Here is a 23,130-nt window from a genome sequence, read left to right as displayed (position 1 = left end):
AAGAGGTGAGGGAGAGTACACTGAACTTGCATACTAGAAAGGGACACAGGAAAAATGCCTCTATTTGAAATATACATAACAGTCTGTTATTTTAGATATCTATCAAGTACCTGATAATAATTCTTTGAACTAGAGAAAATTCTATCCACTGAACTGGCAATAGTGTAAAAAGGAACCTACTGGGCTTTGTTAAATGCTCAGCACTTATTCCTGACAAGAGGAGAAAGAGCAACAAGCTCCTCCATAGTCATTGGCACAGAGAAATATAAGAAGCTCTACATGACAAAACTGTATTTGAAATGAAAAACTGAATTGTGAAGAGAACAATACAGGCATAAATCAATCAAGACAAATCCTCACAGTACTGATATATGCCTTGGCATAAGCCACCAAACTAGTTCAATAAAGATATTGAATGGAAACATCTACCGCATGACTCTTCCAGGTATCCATGAGCACAGTGACAAGTTGATAGTAGAAAGAATACGATGGAAATAACCACATTATTAGAAGCCTAATAAGTTGGCCCTTTTGATGCCAACTGGCACCTGACCATGAATATAAGATAGAACATATACTGTCCTCTTGGACTAAGGGGAATCAGGAAGCCATCACCAAGTTACCAAAGCCTATCTCTTCTACTCTAAGCTCCAAATTTTGTTAAATGAAGACTCTAGTCCCACCCTGGCTCGCATGCCCCGGCCAAAAATCTAAAGAAAACATTCATAAAGTACAGGCTTCCCTTACTGTCCCACCTCAAACTCAGACTACACACATATGAGATTAGGATTTTGGTTATTAGTGATCTCGTGTGCCAAAATAATGATTTGTATGCACCATAGCAAATGGTGCAATAAGCAAGTAATTAAGAAAATAGAGTCAATGCTAGTACATTTAATCACTGATAAGGAACTCAGCAAGGTCTGTGGTAAATTTGAGTTATTTATATCAAAATGCAGTTTAAAGCATAGGAAAATTCGACAGTAAAGGTATAAAGTTTTATCAAAGCTCAAGTAGCAGTTCAAAGTGTCAAAAGAACAAAAAAATTGTCATGCAGTAATAATAAATCATATTATAGTATGTTAATAGTAGGAAATAATTAGTAAAAAGTAAATAGTAATAATAGTAATAATTGAGTCATGCAGTTCCATACCAAGAAATTGAAAAATAAGAGAAAAATTTCTGAATGGATTTCATCATCCTCAGTTTAGATTTATGAAAGGCTACAGTATTTCAAACTGAGTGATACATCAATCAATAAATACAAAATTCATGAAATTCATTAATAGAGATATACTGTTGCTGCAGGGGAGAAAGCAGGTTCCCTGAGCATGGTGTAGCTATTAGTTTTACTGAATTATTACAAAACAAATATTAATAGCTAAGCAAATGAAATTAGGGCAAATCTCAGTGTATGTCAGTCATGCACTGTGACTTCCAGTACGTAAGCAGTTTCTTTAAAATCTGTGTAAGCAAAGTATCTGGGGATTAAGCTGGTGAAGCTCATGCTGCCCAAGGAGGCTGTGGATGGCCAGCTGTGAAGGCCCTCAGCACCTGTCTGGACAAAGCCCCAAGCAGCCCACTCAAAATTTAGTGTTTGCTCTGCTTCAGGCCAAAGGCCCACCTGATTTATCCTGTAAGTTCTGTGATTGCTTTACCACTTGTGGGCAGGATTCACACAAGAGTTAATGTCCTGGTTCCATCTGGGATAGAGTTAATTTTCTTCCTAGTAGCTAGCACAGTGCTGTGGTTTGGATTTAAAGTGAGAACCATGTTGATAACACACTGACATTTTTGCTGTTGCTAAGTAGCACTTGCCCTGATCAAGAACTTTTCAGTCTCTCATGCTCTGCAAGTGAGGAAGGACACAAGAAGCCATGAGAGAGCAAAGACAGGGCACCTGCCCCAAACTGGTCAAAGGGATACTCTATACCACAGCACACCATGTCCAGTGTATAAACTGGGGTGAGTTACCCACAAGGGACTGATTGCTGCTTGGGGATGGGATGGGCACTGGTTAGTGAGGGGTAAGCAAGTGTATTGTGCATCACTTGTTGTTTTTTTTTTAAGGGGACTGGGTTTATTCCTTTCTTTCTCTCCATTTCCCATTATTTTATATTTTACTTTTATTTCAGTTAAACTGTTATCTCAACCCACCAGTTTTTTAATTTTTTTTCAGTTCTCTTCCCCATCCCTCTGGGAGTGAGCAAGCAACAGCATGGTATTTAGTTCCTATCTGGGCTTAAACTACAATACTTAATAAACCTGAACTTGCTTGTTTTGGTTTGATTTTATATTCAGCCATGAGCCTCATAAATTACTTGGAGCTTTTTTTGAAGAGCAGTAAAATGTATAATACAGATTATGCACAAGCAGGTTAAAAGGAAGAAAAATTATATGATTACACCAGAATGAATTTCAACTTGCTTCACTATAATGCTATCTATATTCTAATTACGCTGCTCGCTTCCTTCCTAAATAGGCATAGTATCAAAACAAAAATATATTTCCTTTCATTCTATAATAAACATCTTCCACTAAAGTAAAAAAAAAAAAAAGTATTAGTCCTGAAATATGGTTCTTGCCTGAATAACTGATGGCACTCAGAGCACTTCACAGTGATGATGAAGAAATAGTTACACTTCTTGCTACTCTGCCTTCATAAAGCAAACCTTTATTATAAATATACTTTATAGTGGCATTGTGTAAGCCACAAATGAAATGTGGTTTAGCTTCATAAAAATGTAAGCATTTAAATAAAATAGATGAGGAGTTAATTACAAAACAAGATTGCTTACCATGCAATATAAAAAAAGATTAGTAAATTGTTGCTCTATAAATGAATATGCATAAATTCACACACGTTTTTCTAAGTGATTTTTATTTTGATATTCATGCAATATGACCAATTCAATAAAATGTTGAAATTGTTCCATCTTCAAAATATATTGATTTAAAACATTACATAAAATGAATAGCTTAACACTTTAAGGTTTCCTCTTTGTTTACACTGAAACTCCTCCAATTCGAAACCTTTCTAATTAAGTACCTACTATTTAATATTAAAGAATCTCACCTTCAAATGAAGGAATCTCTAAAAAAAAATATCTGATAGCGTTTAAAAGACCAAACCACTTTCAATTATTAGTGGTTTTAGAGCACTCCTTAGATGTTTTTAATCAAAATGCTTATGTCTCAGACTGAAAATGTTAACTTTTTCATAGGAATACAGTAGAAATAACTACTTTTTTCTTTTCTCTCATCCTTTATTTTTTCCTTTTATTGTTTTTGAGCTGCTTCACCTCTGAGCTTGGAGTACATTTTCATAACCTTCCCACTTCTCATTTGTGTTTTCTCTTCAGTTTTATGCTCTATTGACTGAACAACTGACTTACGGAAATATAACTAGGTCACTAGTACTCCCTAAGAATTTTGGTCACATGTTAACTGACTGATGTTGCTATGCTTCCTGTAACACAGTGAACACTGTGTGTGAATACACACATGCATATGCATACAACTGTGAAGCCATTATTTTGACTACAGTACTGATTTTAGTCATGCAATGAACACTACAATTATCTTTTAAGTTCTCAACCTAGTAAGAAAAACTATCTGACTCTTCCAAGTAACTATGCACTACGACTGAGTCAATACATTACCTGGCTGCTGGCCACACAGGTCGAGAGAAAGATTCTTATCCCAGAATTACAATAATCACTACACATCTGTTGATCTTCCAATTCCTCTTCATATGCACACAGTGCACAGGTTTGCAATCAGTGCAAGGTCCTGCACTTCAATTAGGGCAACCCCCAGTATCCATACAAGCTGTGGGATTAAGAGACTGAAAGCTGCCTGTGGAGGAGGACTTGTGGGTACTGGTGGATGAAAACCTGGACATGAGCTGGCAACGTACACTTGCAGTCCAGAAAGACAACTGTATCCTGGGCTTCTTCAAAAGCAGCAGGACCAGCAGGTCAAGGGAGGGGATTCTCCCCCTTACCACCACTCTTGTGAGCCTCCACTTGGAGTACTGTGCTCAGCTCTGGTGTCCTCAGTAAAAAAATGACAGGAACCTGTTGGAGCAGACTGAGAGGAGGGCCACAGAGATGATCAGAGGGATGGAGCACCTCACATATGAAAATCAGTCTGCCCAGAGAGGTCTTAGATGTACCATTCCTGGAAGCATGCAAGGCTGGGTTGGACAGGGCTTTGAGCAACCTGGTTTAGTTCAAGATGTCCTTGCTCATGACCCTACAAACAGTCAAAAGGAGATTTCTGCATTATAACTCCACGGGAATTACACCTGATAAGCTGAATTTGTCAATTACAGAGAAAGGCATCCTTCCGCTGCTAATGTCCAGACAGATCTTCAATATTTAGGACTGTACAACTAAACCACTATAAGTAACCTTAATCACAGGAATAGTCTGTTGGAAAAAAAAAAAAAAAGGAGAGAAAAATGAATCACATAATACTTACTTAGATAGTATTTGCACCCCCTCCCCATTTTTTAAGGAGCTTCAACAGTCTTGATTTGACACACAACACTACATGGCACACAGATACATCTCCATTTGCAAGTTTCAATGCTAAAATGATAACACATCCACAGGTGTGTTCAGACACACAGGAATAATACACACCCATATAAAATCGTAGAAAAAAGTAAAATTTCAGAATTAGAATGACAGACTGGGACAATTTCTTTTTCCATTCCCTTAAACCTTTAACAATTCATATTACTCTTCAGGTATGTCCTTATTTGTACTGTGCTCTTGACAACACCACAAAAGTGAGGATTTTCAATCAAAATAATTCGAAGGCAGCACTTTAAAAAGAATTTGAATTAAAAAAGCAAAAAACATGCAAGTTTCTGCAGAGAGAGGTATTGAAACTCTAGCATGTAACAAAGCAGAAGGCTAGAAGCCAGACCAGACATATAACCTGCTCTCTGGAAACTTCTAGGCTGGTATCATTCATCTTGCCCACCCTGAAATAGATCCAGATTAAAGATTCACCTGGCAAAGAAGCAGTCAACATTTACTGAGATCTACAAATATTCATGTACTTGCACAACTTCCTATTAATTGAAGAATTCAAATTCTGAGTGAATTTAGGCTGAGAAAACAAAACGAGTACTCAGACCAAACACACTTATCTTTGACTAGAGCCACAGTTTTTTTTTTTCATATGGTTGTCTCACGTGATACTGGATTTCAAGCTCAGCTTTTCCACCTCCTGTATTTCTATGCTTAAACCACTGATTTTACCCCAGAATACTCCGGGTGTTGCACTGGGTGTTTTTCAGGCGATCTCTTGCAGAAGACAAATTTCCTCTTTTAATCTTATGCTACAGAGAATTAAACATTATCAGACAAAATAACAGCATTCAATCAACATATTTCAGTTTGTTCATACTGAGAAAAAAAGAAAGGCAGGTGGGCTATTTTCAAAGGGTGACTTTGCAGAGCATTTCAAATGTAGACAAGCATATTATTTAAGCCAAGTTACCACAACTCCACAAGAAAACTTAATTGACATATACATCACATCTCTGCTGGCATAAGGATATCCAAATAGTACCAGAATGTATGCTTACATTATTTATGTATCATCTAATATCCAGAAGGACGTATTGGAAAGCATAATAGTTTAACCCAGAAAGCTGAATAACTAAATTAATTCTGAATTTTCAGATGTGGCACTAACCACCATCTATTTACCCTTAGAAAACCTTGCTTTCAGTGGTACCATTCCAGAGAATCAGAATTATGACAAGCTGCCATTTGTCAAGTCCCGCTAAGAGATGTATTCTTTTTCCAGGCATGAACCTACTGTGAGTGCTTGTTAACCATGGCAACTCTGGTGGTCTAAACAGGCAACATGTCAACTGGCTTGATTACTTAAACTGGATGTTTATTAACGAACACTTCCACTAATAAAAAAAGCAGACAAACTAAAATCCATGCATCTGTGTACAGTCTAAAACAGTTTTCCCTCTGCTGGAACCTGAAGTGCCAGAAGCTGCACTTTCAATACCTGTAATCAGAGACACTCCGAATTTCATTTAAGAATACAAAAAGAGATCAACTCAGCCTTTGAAAGCTACAAAAATCTTTCATTGAGAACATGTATTTCATGATGTTATACAGATGGAAGCTGAGAATCAGGAGCGCATGCAGTTCTTGATCAGAAGCTTAAGTCTTTACACTTTGGACAAGCCCTTTTTACCTACTTTACAATAAAAGTAAAATGAACCTCAGGGTAATTTATTGCTGTTACCTACATCAATGACATGGATGCTGTGAGGCTAATGTTGCTTCTATGCTTGAAAATCCCAGGATGAAAGGCACTGCATAAATCCAAAGCAATAGTAGCATAATTAACTGTTGAGTGTAAAAGGTACCTTGAGCTTTGAAAAACTATCTTTTCCTTTGAAACGTGTGAATATCAACCCATTCCTGGACTAACTGGCTCTGCACAGTTATCCCACACCACCATAAAAATTCCAGATGTGATACAGTACTTATTTTCAGAAACAGTATCCTTCATAAAGAGATGGTATTTCCAATTTTGGGAGGAAAAATTACATTGATACAACATTGAACAGGACTGCTTGCATTAACAGAATTATTACATATGGAGGTGGACACGCATGAACCAACTCTCTCACATAAGCCGAAGGAACTGCAATTTAAACACAAAACTTAATGGAGAGCTACACCAAGAGACCAGGTGGTGCTGAGTTAGGATGGGAGCTGCTGACAACTTTTTAAATAGCTCCAGATTAGCCTACCTGTGAAATGCACAAGTGTCCAGATTGATTCCTGTTTTTCTGATGTCTATTTTCAGTGATGTTACTTTAAAAGCTATAAAATGTTGTGAGGGGGAAGGAGGGACATAAACTTTATGCTCTTTCTGTAAATACTTGGAGAAAAAAAAAAAATCATACAATTTCATAGAAAACCTTGGATACTTGTTATTTCTAATACATGGAGAAAAAAAAAAAACAAACAAAAAAAAACCAACAACAAAACACCCAAGAACAAACCCAGCAAAACCCCAAACCCAACAACTTCTCAATTTCTAAAAAATACTCCAAGACAATTTTGCTGGTGGTTCTATTTCTAACACTGCATTACAGATATTACATCTTGGCTCAATTGTAACAAATTTCTCCTCATAAAATTCAAGATGGCCTTCTTCCAAAACTAGCCTGAAAAAAAAAAAAAAAAAGAAAGCTCTTAATAAATCTAGCACCTGAAAGCTCTCTGTCAAATACCAGGATTTTATTAGTAGCATAAAAACAGACTGAACTGTTATTATAAATAAGTTCTATATGTTTTCTTTGAGAAATGTTCTTGTTAAAAATGGGGAAAAATACTTATTCAACAAGTCTAGCTCTAAATTATTAGATAATGATTTTTCTTTTTACATATATTCTTCCAAGAGCTGATGAATGTATTATAACATTTTAATAAGTCAAGAACTCGATAGGTAACAATGCCATTCCATCTCAATAAAAGAACATTAGTATAATGGGAATGTGGGTATTTTAAAGCTATAAAGATAGCATTGCCTTTCAGGTCACTCATTTAAAGCTTCTAACATGACAAACTGCAAAAGCTCCTTTAACGTCAGTAATTAAAATAATGAAGATTCCTAGGTATAAAAGAATGCCAACTGCTGGGCTTGAAAGAATATGTTAATTAATAAGAAACATCAAGAGCTAAATCCACAAAATTAGTTCCAGGTACTAATTTCAGATTGTCAGTCACTGATATCCTCAAATCTCCTGCTCAACTGCAACCTAACCCTTTACGCAACTAAGATTTCTATGATAGGGACATTTAAGTACAAGACCACCTAAGTGCTAACATTCAGACACTTGCACCCCTACCAATACATGATAACATGAAGGAGCTCCACCCCAGACAACCAGTTTTGTGAAAAAGCGTAAGATTGTTCTGTTTCAAGGAAGAAATCAGTATCCGCACTGTTTGGAGAGACCATGCAGTTGTTCGCATATCAGATGTTCTACATCCCAGGACATTGCCCTAACAACCACACTGCTTCTGAGCTAAATTTAAGCCCTCTTGTACAAACCACTTGACTCTGCAAGAGCAACCAAATGCTCAGGAGAAGTAATGAAGAAAAGGAGAGGGGAGTTACCAGTAGTATGGCAATGTCAGAAAGCAGCATTAAGATCATGCTGTAGCCACAGCTACATTTTTGGTCTAAAGTGGAACATTTTCAAAAGCAAGCATTAAGGGAACTTAATTTCAAACTGTCAGGTATGTGACTAGAACCATGTCCTGGCATAAACAGCATGTCTCCAAGATTTGAGGGCATCTGGAAACAGAATTTTAGTGGGAATGTCCAATTTGTTTAGTGAGTAAATCTAAGAAGTCGTTTCTCCTGTTAAGACAAGCATTGTTTAGTTTTCTCTTGTTTCTTGTGAGAAAGGGCTGGCTATCCCAACATCAAGAAAAGTACACCAGTAAGAAAAAAAAGGAGAGTCACCAAACTGGTTTTGAGGAAGAAGGCTTCAGCCATGCTGCTGCCCTCACCATTTCCATTGATTCCTCACTACTGATTTTCCTAAATCACTCCCTACCACCCTGCAAACTCCTAAGAAGCATAAAGACCTGAGCATCAGCTGAAGACTTGTAAGAAATTAAATCCATAAATACATGGGATTACAAGAAAAAATTAGGCATGTAAGTACAAGCTGAAAACCTAAATTATTATCAGTTGGCACTTAAACTTCGTAGGCACCGCACTATCTGCGGTACATCATGCAAAGACACTCCTGCTTTTATTCATACTCAAATTCATCCTAGCCTCAAAAACAGATGAGGAGCATGGACTCAGCCTGGTAGATCACACACTGAAACATTGTGTTACATTCTTTGACTCCATTTGGTTTTGATTCTTTAAGTAGTGAAACACTTCAAAAATCCCACATTTTGACTGAGATGGAGAGCCTCCAAGAAATTAAGTAATATTTAGTCTCCTTCATTTAATAAAGACCTGAATATATTCTACAAAAATGCTGCACTGTACTATATAATCAGTGACCTTTTCTTTTGTCATTTTAGACTATAAACACATGATCCTAGATTATTGTATTCTATTTCAGTTCTGCTACACCATCTCTATTCACTCCATATCACAGGTAACCACAAATTCTCCCTTGCCCCTGCATTTCAGAAAAGTAGATTTATAATCCCACAATATACTTACAGTATACTGTAAGTATGTTCTAACAATAGCCAACTACTTGACTGAAACACAAACAATCCCTCCCATCACAAACAAGGTGCCAGGGAGATTACTTTATCTTTGCAGGTATTCTGCAGACAAAAAGCAAAGATAAGATCATAACCCAAAATAATTAATAGGAATTGCAAACAGGATAATTTCATACTAGTACAGAAGATACCAGAATCACAATGCAATAAAAACACCATCAGTAAAATTTGAAGGAATGCTGTGGTTGCTGTAAACAAGACGTGGGCTTCAAGTAACGAGACAGGTATGATCACTTCAGACAAGGAAACCAATCAGAAAACAGAAATAAATTTTAAAAGTACTACAGAAAGAAAATGAAACAAAACTTGCAAGAAAACAAGAAATTAAGGGGATAACACCGAGTTCTGTCCTCTTCCGGAAACAGTCGTACATGGTAATCCATAAATAATCTGAAACAGATAACCAGTGATATGAAATACATCACAGTTCAAAACCACGTGGTCAAGAACATAACACATTTGCATCTCATAATTAAATACACCAAAGGATGGAAATAGAATGATCTAGACATAAATGAAATGGGGGGTTTGTATTGGGTATTGTCCCCTGTCCACATCATCCCCCCCATTACAGAAACTGTCAGATCCTTGAATCAACTGAAAAGAGCCTGAAAACTATCAAAAAATTTCAAGTATCACAAACTACATTATTTGGAAATGAGATTTTTAAAATAGTAAGCCAGTAGATATGAAAACAACTGAACACGTTTTTTTTTATGGTTCTAACGCCAATTTAAATGATCTGTTTTCTTCAGCCACAATTAAACGTCAAATGCATAGCAGAAAAATATAAACTAAACTCTAGTAGAAAAATTCTAAGGCTTTTTTCTAATAATAAAACCTTTCTTCGTACTTTGACCCTCTTTTTTTGCTATTAAAGTATTTCAGAAAGATGCATTTCTGCACTATTCTGAATAAAATGCCATCTTTTTTGTTAACCGTTTTTCCTCTATCAAAAGCAGGAGCTTGATGAATGGGTTGAAAGGCTACCTAACTTCAGCACTGCTGCTGGAACACTACGTTTAGCTTTGTCAATAGCCATTCTATAGCTTTTCATAACTATATTCAATGAAAGAAATGTTCCACCTACTAAACCAACCACCACTTCAGGAAAGTTCATGTACTCAACAACAGAATTAAAATATGACAGATCAGAGCACTTAATATAATGATGCTGTAAGTTACATACAGACCAAAAAATAGTCCACTGAGGGGAAAAAGGTTGGTCAAGACCCCTTAACAGCTAAAGAAGTAAATTTGTATTCTCCTGTAACAGCATTAACAAGAGCTATAGGAATGAAGTCATAGTAGGATAAATAATTTAATTTCCTATAACCTAGTTTGTGGCTTAGCAAGATGAAACTAAAAAGAAAGAAAAAATGATTTATCACCTGAAAGATTTCATCTGTGAATTCAGCCAGATTTTATAAAAAAGAATTCTGTGTTAAATATGATTAAATATCATTTCATATTAAACATGGTATTATCAATAATAATTCACTATAGTTTTCTTACAATTACAGAAGAATATGTTGAAAAGAGCTCTCCTAATGTTTATCTGGGGAAAGCATCACTCAGCCTCATAATCATCATATAGCTAAGACATGCACTACTAGGTACTCATCAACCCATTCTTTAAAATATCCAACGAAGTCTATTTTTCAAGATTCCTGGGAACTTTTGACTAACTCGGGCACTAGAAAGCATTTTCCTAGTTTTCAACCTAAATTCATCACTCAGAATGGAAGTTGGAGAGAAATTAAATAAGCCACCAAACAGCTAGTTGCTAGTAGCTTCGTAGCACCCTTCTCTTAATAGCCAGTTTTCTCCCCTCTAGGCTAAGCAAACCCAACTATTGTAAGATGTTCCTCACAAGCTATTTTTTCTAAACTTAATAGTATCTGTTTTTTGCCTTTTGGGGGGACTTACCTTTCTACCATCTTAAAACAGTTCCCCAGTGTAGACACAGACGAACATCAAACAGTAGAGAACGCAACACATCCAGTGTCATGTACAGAAAGAACCTTTTGTAGGTCATAGACACCATATGCCTTTTTTGCAATTGAGCTATGATTCACAATTTATCCTGTGACCAAGCAAACCATTCGCAAGTTGTATTTTGCCATGCTGTCTATGCTTTCTGCATTTCAGTTCTCCTTCTCAACACTAGTCTTCACCATATGAGTTGATTTCAGATCATCTACCTGATACACCATAAATATCGTGAACCCCACTTTCAACCAGGGAGCTTGCATCACCCACCCACTGCCCACATGGCCTCATCTTTGTATGTCACAGAGGTAGACTAACTTCATTGTCCAGCTGATTAAAGCATAAGTGGGTCTAGACTGCACTTGAGACTCCTTCTCAGCCTAACAACAAACGGTTGACAAGCGCTCCCAAGAGAGAAGTTTCAACTAGGAGGATAGCTAATAATGATTTATCTAATATTATTTCCTTGTATCATTTATGAGAATGCATGGAAAACAGAACAAATAACAAATGGTGCATAGGCCATGTCCATTGCTCTACATTTATCGAGAAAGCCAGTTTTCCTGTCCCATTCCCACTCAACGCACCTTAAAAGTTAGGCATAAACTACTGATGCCAATGACTGTACATCTTTTCACTGGAGTACTGATGTAAATAAATATACATCTTTTCACTGGACTGCAATGTGGCTTTACACTGTTAAGATAAACATGTGAAAAACATTCTGCTGCATTTACTGGAGAAAAAAACTTAGCAGAAACGTATGATGCCAGCATCCTCATACCTCATCCCAACTGCACTGCTGGGCTTCAAGCAGAAATGCTTGTGTACATACAAACATTAACAGACTAGAGCTACAAACCTCACTTAAAGTATGAGTTCTACAATTTATTTTAAAATTATCACCATCATTTACATGGATGGGTGCAAAGATAGCTTGATCAAAGTGATGCATTGTAGGGTACAGCCCATTTGTCTCCTGGTACATCTCCTTAAATCCATTTAAGGAGTCAGAAAACAGCTTTTATGACATGACCCCTTCCAGCCTTGCCCTTTTCACCTGGATCTGTGGCAACAGATGACTCTCAGTGACAGATTTCATAAATGAATATAGAAAATAGTTTAAGTAAGCAAATTCAAAGCACAGGCTGGCAGAAGATACCAGTAGCAAGTCAGGGAACAGGGGTGATGAAATCTAAAAGGTCTGCAGAGATTTTTTTGTTGCCAGGAAACCCCTAGACTTCTAGAAAAGTGGCAGGTATACTAGCCTCTGGAACAAGCACAAGGAAATGGGGAACCCTGAAGTCAGAAGGAAATGCAATGACTTTTTTTTACCCCCACCCTTACCTGAACATTAAGAGACAGCATTATTTTACATTAATGCATGAAATTAACAGGAATGGTGAAACAGTGAGACAATTTTATTATTTTTAGAACAGAACATCAATTACTACCTATTAGACCTTTCAAACAGGCAAAAATATAGACTACAGAAACAGCACTGAATGAGGAACAAAGTTCCGAAGAATACTTTTTAGGTGACAAATTGTGGAATAATAATATTCCATAAAGTAAAACAAATCAAGCAAATTATTTCACTCAGAAAACTGAGTGTAGTGTCAATGTATCAGGCAACCTGATTCTGCTACCTTAACTGAAACAGTTTCCGAAATGAAGTTTCATCTGGTTTGTGAATTCTGAATTCATGTACCGATTAAATGTCCAACTGAACCAATGCAATCAGAATCAAATAGCATCAAGAATTACTAGTATTTTCAGCATTATTCTGAAGTGCAAGAAATTACCCATACTAATTCTGCACTCACAACCTTTTTTTTTTTTTAATGTTGTTAAGTTTCTTTATTGCAGGTTAGAGATAACTGGGTGCTTGGCCTAAAAGTTTTAGAAAATTCATTCCTATATTATACATTTTATGGTAGATACATTAACACCCATAAAGCCGGAAAAAGTTACACAAAAATGCTTCTGGAGATCTTTTATTTTGGAAATTTCTTAGTAAAGGATCTTTAGATTTTGGAAAAGAAATACTAACTTTTGTAAGTCACATTATTAGAGCAAGCATAGTAATTTCACCATTAAAGTACTTAGGTCAAGTTATAAAAGATTCAAATAAACAATGCTTGAATAAAAAAAAAATCTCCTACTATCCTCTCCCAAAGTAGAAAATACTTATGATACCAAGAATCTTGCCAAAGCATTAAAAAATACACCCAGAACTGAAGTGCCACATGCAACTTAGTAGATTTTCAATTTAGTAATTTCTAGATGCAGTATTATTTGTCTTTTATATATCTTGTACAAAGTCCCTTACCCTTATCCTATTACCTCATTTATTCATATACTTTTCTTTCTTGCTATTCACAACTAATAAAATCTTGTTTTTAATGAAGTAGTAACAGGGGTTCAAGAACAGTCTAAACCAAGACCTCAACATGTATAAAAGGCAATATAAATGAAAATGCTAGTTTCCTCCAAAAGGAACCTTCAGGAAGAGAGCTAGTATTTCTCTTCATCTCGCTCTAGAAAGGTTATCTCCAAAAACAAAAGAGCTAGTAAAAACTTATTGCGGCAGAGAAGTTTCTGAATATAGGAGAGTTTGCTTTTCTCTGCTTAGCTGACAGAATCATCCTTGCTTCTTCAGGAGTGGAGAAGTCCTGAATGCTAGTGTGCTTCTCCATCAAATTCTATTTGGGTCCCTCATCCTGACATTTCAGCCATTTTGATATTGCTCAGCAGTTTCCTAAGAGGCAGCAAAATGAGCCTGACCCAATTCTGTAGGTGTTGCTACTACTTGGCAAAGAACTCAGGGAAGGTATGAGGTCCAATGGAAGGAAGTAGTATATACTGTATAAATAAATTTTTCATTACATTCCAAAAAACATTTTCCCTCTAACTCAGCCATAAAATTTGGCACTTATAAATTATGCATGATAACTGGAGTTCCCCAGTCTATGCTGGCTCATTTAACACAACCACAAAAGCTATGATTTTAGGGAAAAGTCCACTATCCTGGCAGAAAACTCTTAAGTTATATGTTAAAGATACAACAGGACACAGACAATTTATGAAGTGAAAATATTCACTATATTTAACAGAGAGGTGTTCAAGGGTAAAAACCTAACTCTATTGCTTTATGGAAAAAAAGAAAACCAAAAAAAAAAAAAAAAAGCCAACAGATCCACCAAACAATAGCATCACAACTACAATACCTCTTACAATAATCTTAACATAGTTCCACACATTTGGCCATTGCTCATTCAGTTCAGATTCAGTAGAAAATTTGGCTAACTGGATGCTCCGGGCAACATGGAAAAGAATTTCAAATTCATATTTGAAATGAGAGTGAAGTCTAAGAACAGATAAGGAGCCTGGTTCACAACAAAAGATCCTGTTAGCACAATAACATTATCAGCCCCTTAACCCAAGATGTGAATGATGAAATAGATGTGCGTCTATTGGATCTACATGTGACACCTCAAGATTAAGTTGCAATGTTGCTCCAAAATTTACACTACCTGAGTTCTGGCTCCCTAGAAGAAATACAGGTATTAAAGCTGCAAAGCCTTCAAAATATGATAGTTATCTTTCCTTGCTCAAGTGTCAATAATCATCTTCAGCAGCAAAAACCACATATTTGTTGCAATGATGCTTGGATCCTGCAATTCACTGATCTTTTCTTCATGTTACCAAGTAAAGATCCTCAAGGGTGAACCAATGAAGCTATCAGTATTTCCAGACAGGTTTTTTACCTTTCTCTTGTGTTTGGCAGAAAAGGGAGGCAGGGAAAAAGAGAAGGTGAGAGGAAGGTTACGCTGTGCCTGGCTTTGTTAGGGAACCTTAAGAGCTACATAGACTTGGTAGCTGTTTTCTAGGTGGGTCTTTTTTTTTGAAGAGTAGCTACAATTATTACAGTAAACAAGGATTTTGTCATTTAACAATTTTTCACATTACAAGAATAAGAAAATGAAATTATCAGAAAAAAATATGGGAAACCACAATGTCTGAACTTCCTCTTGCCCAACACTGCTTTTATTAATCCAGGTATATGTCACTATTAAGTTATATCATACTAAGGCTTTATAGGAGTGCAACATAACAGTGAAGCTTTCTAAGGAAAGGAAGAAGACAGCAATGTTACATTTAGTTTCCTAATTAACAATAATGTCAGGATACATTGGCAGCAAGTTTAATGAAAATTGGATTTCAGCTCCTTCCTGAGGCTTATGCAGTATCTGCAGCATTGCACCACAGCATGGGATATCAGAACACAGTGCAAGTGTTTACCCTGTCAATCACTTGTCAATCTAACCAGCTTTCTACAAATATCCCTTGTATTTGGAGCAGTTTCACAGACCTCAGTAATTAAATTTTTTTAAACACAATGACAGACACATTTAGCAAATCTACTAAATTAAAGCCACTACCACGTGCAAGGAACAAAAAGTAATGTCATGGTTACCTTTCTGCAATTAGGAAAGTTTACATGCAAAAATCTCCTATAGTTATTTAAAATACATGTCTATTTTTCAGGTATTATTACCACTTGTTTAAAAAAATGCATTAATAAGCATAAGTGTGTGTGCTTGTCTTCAAAGTCAGCAGGTGATTTTTGTTTTTCTCTTTCACAGCATGCTTCCCACATTAAGAAAATATTTTCTTTTACACAAAGCATCTTGGAATCATTTAGATTACAGAAAGCTAGACTAACCAGATTTTCCATTAAGAATGCAGAAGAGAATGCAGGGGAGAAAGTCTTCTCCAGAAAAGACAGAAACCTAGACATCACACTATCTGCCAGCTGAGCTTACACTGAACATCACCAAGTAAGGTCACAACAAGGTTCAGGACAGTGATGAGAAATGCTATGCTGAAGAAATCAAGACAAAAAGCTTTTGCTGCATCCAAGAATTTGATGAAGTTGATAACTGAAGAGTGGAAGAAGCATGACTAACCATGATATCCCCTGAGCTGTGACAAGTTATACAGGAAGAATGAGTGTCATAAGGAATTATTGCTGGTATCATATCTATTAAATGATCCTCTCTTTCTTTGCACACAATTTCCTCTTTCATTGATCCATGACATTTAAAAAGTGGATTTGACTACCATGAAGCTTCTCCTAACTGCCTAGGAAACTTAACCTGGAACACTATCAAAATACAGTTTTGATAGCAGTTCACAGAGTCTATATTGGTGAAGAAATAGAAATTTATGTACTGAAATATTCTCTATCCTGTGACTCAGGTTTGGTAAGTTTGCATTTCCTGCAGAAACAAAACCCCCTGCAACTCTAACAGCTAGTGAAACAAAATACCTGTCCACAAAACCAGGAGAAGTTACAGCATCTTTCTCCAAATATAAACCTGATGCTGACTTTGTAAGACGCATCATAATTCAGACAGGCACAGTGAATTCTTCATCTCTGGAATGTTTTGCAAATATTTTATATCTAAACAATATTCCTGGTACTTAGAAACTGTATTTTCAAGTCACCAAACACAACAAAGTGAGTTTCATAGTTCGCCAAATTTCTTGGCTCACACTGCAGGCTGCTGTCTGGTGGTACAGTCTGACGCTTCCTTCTTACATTCATCTCCCCATTTAACACTGAAAAATGTATGGAAACAGCAAACAACAACTTATGTAATGAGAGCAATCTGAGGACAAAGAACAACAAGCACCCTCAACCAGGATCCCATGTATGTACAATGGGACAGTTCTGTGATAGGAAAGAAAGCAATCTGTAAGGATCAGAAGGATTCTGAATTTCAAAAAGTAAGCTTATTACCACCAGACTGTCACTCACATCAGAGACAACGTCCAAATACTAGGACCTATTGATCAACTCATCAATGCAATTAATTGTAGGCCATAAAAAAATCTTCAGGGCTAGAGCTGGAACTGATGGAAGTAGAAAAGTGGGGAAAGATTGATTTCCTCACCATTACGAAAAATGCACATCTTTCGTCTACAGACACATCACAATTTTTCAAGATTCACATGCAATTTACAGTACTGTTTCCTACATTTTTCATGCTTCTATTGGCACCAGATTTCATTAAGATGCTGGCAGTGCCACCTGCAGCACCAAGAGCATCTCCTCTGTCAACAGCTTGATCTCAGATGAGTCATACAGCTTCGTCTAGCAAGCAAGGAGAAAAGCCTCTTAAGCCTGTGTAAATAAGTCAACTCAGCGAGCTGCATTAAACACTATGCAAGAAGCAGTCAGGTGAAGAAAATAGAAACATTGTCTCTGACACAGTTTAAAGTTCAGAATTTCAATGTCAGAATTTCAAACTCTCAAATTCTAAAATCTGCCACTGACCGGATCCCACTGCAACATCTTTTACTGCATCATCATTCAAAAAAACCTAAAGATATCTCATTCCACCCAAGCAGTACAGCTCTCCCTGGTCTTTGGCAGAGAAACCTGAAGAACCTGATAGAAAATAATCTGCCAGCCATCAGTGCTGATACTCACCACAGGTATCAATACCATATGGTAGACATCTACCGCAAGATATGAACCTATTTAGCAGAGAAGCTAAGCAGTACATTTAGAAAAAACTAATATATCAAGCTTATATGGGAATGGTTTATATTCAAAAGCAGCAGACAGGGTTGTATCAAAAATAGGAACAGCAGAGAAGTACAGACCTTTGTATACTGGTAGTATTTTTCCCACTCTACAAATCTGCTTTCTGAGTCAAGTTTTCAGGCCAGTCTGGCTTGAACACTACTTGTGGATATGAGAAATTACTTTGGAATTATATACAGATATTCACTGAAAGAGAAATAGGTTGCAATTATAGGTTAAGTTAATGCAGCGCTAGGAAGCTCATGGAAGACTAGAAAGGAACCAGCTCAGCACCCACAAGGGGGAGTCTGCACTTGAGAATAAATCTGAACTGCTGCACTTCATTAGACAGTTTATGGTTATCGGACAGCCCACCACTCCGCAATTCAGTACAGAAAATTTTCAGCAAGCTTTAGGCTTTAATCAGGGCTATTGTCTGCAAAAAAAAGAGAGTCTCAGGAGGCAAAGAGCAGGAAGGAAGTTGAATGAAATTAAGAAATTGGGATATGACCTTTACAAAGGGAATACATATAAATCTATCTAAATACACTGATTTTTTTTTTTTTTTTATTAAGGAAGAACCAGCCCAGGGAAACAGGAATGGAATACACATACTCAGAAGATACGTTTCCTATTTATCTTGGTTCCTATACTATGACTATTTTCACTTCTAATCTGCCTGGAAATGACTAAATATTTGTTAGTATTTCCACTTCGGAACTATTTATCTTCATAGCCATGGTAATACATTCACATAAAGGCATCAGTGCTGCCAAATTCCTTCGTTATAATTTGGACCATGGTGTAGAGGCTGGGGTGTTGGCACTTGCATCTCACTGGACCTGTAACAGCAGACACCCATCATCATCAAGTCATTATCACATTTTCCCTTCATGCCTGTGTTTATTTTAAGAAATTCCCATGTGTTCAAACACTACCTAGGCTTATTTCATAGTACCAATCCTATATTAAACTTCAGCACAAATAGGTATTTCCTTACTTTCCCCTTTATGATTCATACCTTCTGGAGCAGTTTCCTTAGATCCACATCTCCAAACATTAAAGAACAAAACAAAAACCATAAATCAGACTAAAAATCTTATTTATTATACAGGCTTTAAACACTCCAAAAGAGCTTACCATGTTCCTTTTCAAAACTACACTTAATTCACACCACATTTCCTTTTTTTAAAAAAAGTCTCATATTTGGAAAGTTTTACGTAAACTTTCCTCTCTAAACATTACACAATCTCAAAAGCACTGCTGATAAAACTACACCCAGCAGGATATTATAATTAAGGATAAAGCAAAACAAAGCATCAATTAAAATGTGATTTCTGGTTATATAATATTTTCCTCTGGGAGGTACTGAAACCACATTCAGAACATCCTTTCAACCTTCTTTTGGACCACCCAAATTAAACTGAAATATTTTCTAAGTTTGTGTTGGGTTGTTTTGTTGTATGGTTTTGTTTGTTTTTTTTTTTTTAATTACTGGTCATAGCTTTATGTGTATGCTCTTTCTTCTATCTGCATGCACCAAAAATAGACCCAGGGTTTTGATTATCTTGATTTAGAAGGGCACAGATTCCTAGGTGATCTGGGCAAATTCATTAACCATGGCATACCAAAATGATGAGCAGCAACACTTGAGCAGTAGGGATACATTAATTATCTTCTGTAACTTCTTTTGGGCGTACCAAAAGTACTCTCAATTTTCGTATGAATATTTGCCAAATTCACTTAGAACCTATACTATTATTGCATAGGATGAGATGCTTACCACTATAAAGAGTTTTCTGCTACATTCACATTAAGCAAACCAACTGGAAAGTCATCTTGAGTTCAGAAGCCAAAATAAAATACAATAGACAAATGCAGTCATACAGCCATAATTAAGAAATGCAAGCAAAGTGAACAAAGACAGATTAATAACAGCAGAGTTTCTTACAAAACAATCCCACCCACAGTTAGATCATTGAAAAAAGAGGCACTAACTATAGTTGCAGGAATCTAGCTTAATGCCAATTTCAACAAAGTCAAATACCTTTGCATTCCTAAGGAACCATAAACCAGAACATATAGCATCACATTCTTATTCTCCTTATGAAGACATTAAGCTCCAAATGTATACCTATAATTCATCAAACAATTCAGCATTCAATGGAACAGACAATATTTTTCTTAGCTACTTAAACTCAGAGAAATCTTCAAGACAGGCAGCATTATTGCATTTGCTCTTTGACTGCTTCTCAAAGACTGGGGTTTCTTCTGCGTTTGGGGGGGGAGGGTGTTCTTTTGTTTTAATATGTTAAAATCTTAAAGATCAATAAATAAAGGCCCAAAGATTTACCAATGCTAATACATTTGCATACCCATACATGACACACTAAGGCCCTGCTGCAGGCATGAAAGGCAGAGTTATGAACACTAATTCAATTCCAGGGAATGCACAAAACCAGTGGTTTTTGCAATAGTGCTTTACTTCAGGAAAAAATTTTGAATTCTTCTACACAACAGCAGCATAACCATATAGAAACATGGAATATTTAGGGTTGGAAAGGACCTTAAGATAATCTAGTTCCAATCCCTCCGCCATGGGCAGGGACACCTCACACTAAACCATAAAGCTCTGTCCAACCTGCCCTTGAACACCACCAGGAATGGAGCACTCACAAATTCCCTCGACAACCCATTCCAGTGCCTCACCACCCTTACAGGAAAAAACTTGAAGACTCCCTCCCCATCGCCCTTATAAGCCCCCTTCAGGTACTGGAAGGCTGCTATGAGGTCTTCACACAGCCTTCTCTTCTCCAGGCTCAACAGCCCCAACTTTCTCAGCCTATCTACATGGGAGATGTTCCAGTCCCCTGATCATCCTCGTGGCCCTCCTCACGACTTCTTCCAACTGTTCCATGTCCTTTTTATGTTGAGGACACCAGAACTGCACACAATACTCCAAGTGAGGTCTCACAACAGCAGAGTAGAGGGGCAAGATCACCTCCTTCCACCTGCTGGTCACGCTCCTTTCAGTGCAGCCCAGGATGTGGTTGGCCTCCTGGGCTGTGAGCGCACACTGAAGCTGGCTTACATTCATTTTCTCATCGACCAACAGCCCCAAGTCCTTCTTCACAGGGCTGCTCTGAAACTCTTCTCTGCCCAACCTGTAGCTGTGCCTGGGACTGCTCCAACCCACGTGTAGGATCTTGCACTTGTCATGGTTAAACTTCATGAGTTTGGCATCAGCCCACCTCACAAGCGTGTCAAGGTCCCTCTGGATGGCATTCCTTCCCTCCAGTGTATCAACTGAGCCACACAGCTTGGTGTCATCGGCAAACTTGCTGAGGGCGCACTCAATCCCACTGTCCATGTCACTGACAAAGACATTGAACAAGACCGGTCCCAACAGCGATCCCTGAGGGACACCACTCATTACTGGTCTCCAACTGGACACCGAGCCATTGACCACAACTCTTTTCATGCAGCCATCCAGCCAGTTCTTTATCCACTGAGTGGTCCATCTATCAAATTAATATCTCTCCATCAAATTGATGTCTCTCCACATGGTAAGGTTTTTTCCCCAATAAAAAATGCTTTCTACTTTCACTAAAATATGCAACATTCTTTTTAACTTAATCGAAGGTTTTTTTAGAGTAAGAATGTGAAATAATACACTGATAACACTTCAACACTTTTTTGGCAGCACTGAAAAGCTCTTTAGGCTGAACCCTACCTTACTATCATGGTGATCTTCAGCTCCTTGTAGGACAAATGATACTTCCTGGACTAAAAGACAAATCAGCAGACACTTAATAGAGTATTTGCCATTTCCAAGTGTGTGTTAGCTTTTTCATATTTCAGAATTTTCTCCCTTTTACCAACTCACTGTCTAGGGTTTATCTAGGTATGAGAACTACTGCTTGTCAGCAGTGACTGCTGCTTCTGACTTCATTTCACCATCCCGGTCAAATACAGTAGATGAAATACAAGACTGCAAGGTGTCATACTGCAAAACAGAATTAAGCTATTCTTCCCACTTGGCACCTCTATGGATAAAGTCATTATGAAGTCAGCTTGTTATAGAACAGTTAGGAAACCAGCAGTGAAGAAAACTAATGGAAAAAAAAAAAGCTTTGATTTTCTGCCACCGCAGTGAAAAACCCAACATCCACTGTTACTTCTAAATGTTAGATTTTGTGAATTTACAACTCCAGAGACTGTCAAGTTCCATTTCTCTAATAAGAATTCATATTCTGGAAGCACTACTAGTATTTTAACTAGACTACTGAATATATGTTAAAAGATCATTCTTAGGTCACCCATCTGAAAGATGCAGTAATCTTTTCTCAACCAATCAACCCCCTAATTCAATTACTTTTCTCCTAGTTTTGGTCTTTGTTCCCTCCATGTATGTGCACATACAATACTGCCATTCTTTTGATAACTACATACCTCTTACATAACTAAGCTAACTCCACACTCATTTTAAAGACTTCCCTATAACTGCAATCCAGTTCAGTTTTTGTTCATTTGACTGAGGAAAAAAACACAACAGATTTTGCAACCTGATTAGAAGAACAGACAATGACTCAGTTTAGCCAAAATTCTAGTGAAATGTTTTTATGTTGCAACAAAATGAACGAAACGCACTTGAAGTGGACATCCCACATTAGCTAGAAAAGCAAACCACCTTGACATTACTTTCGCAAAACTTCTATGTAGTTAAAAATATTTTTGTTTCCATCTCCTGCAGCGTTTTTGATTCACATGCACAAACCTGCACCTTACGCCACGCTGCACTGTACATTTACAGCTATTATCATTAAGTGTCTTACAGTTGTTTTCCCCCCATTGATCACAACCTTGAATTTGCTGTAAGGATTTTGCATTTGCTACATTCTCCAATCCATAGGACGAAATTCTGGCATACTTTATATTTTATTTAAATCGATTGGTATTAGTTCCTCTAACATAACTTAGTGGTGTGCTGTTCACACACTTTACATCAGTAATTAACAGGCTACAAAACAATATAATTAACAGGCCACAAAACAGTGGACCCAATAATAAATACTTCATCTCAGTGCCTTATCTAAAACTTTGACACAACTGGCCACATCCCAGCAGTTTTGTATGCAAGATTCCAAAGTAAAGGTGACAGTACACTGCATATCACAAAATTCATTCAGCTTAATCTGGCATGCTAGCTGAACAAGTTTA

General features: G+C 37.0%; 1 protein-coding gene across 7 annotated transcripts in view; it reads right to left on the bottom strand.

Moving 5' to 3' along the window:
• SLIT2 (slit guidance ligand 2) overlaps positions 1-23,130 on the bottom strand; it is a 266,925-nt gene that overhangs the window by 210,031 nt on the left and 33,764 nt on the right. The window lies entirely within an intron of this gene.

The sequence above is a fragment of the Neopsephotus bourkii genome, unplaced genomic scaffold (assembly GCF_033783945.1).
Source record: "Neopsephotus bourkii isolate Nb327-2 ecotype Australia unplaced genomic scaffold, CSIRO-AGI_Nbou_v1 NB_1780, whole genome shotgun sequence".
NCBI lineage: Eukaryota > Metazoa > Chordata > Aves > Psittaciformes > Psittacidae > Neopsephotus > Neopsephotus bourkii.
The sequence above is the reverse complement of the archived record's forward strand: the minus strand, read 5'-3'. Positions and strand labels throughout refer to the sequence as shown.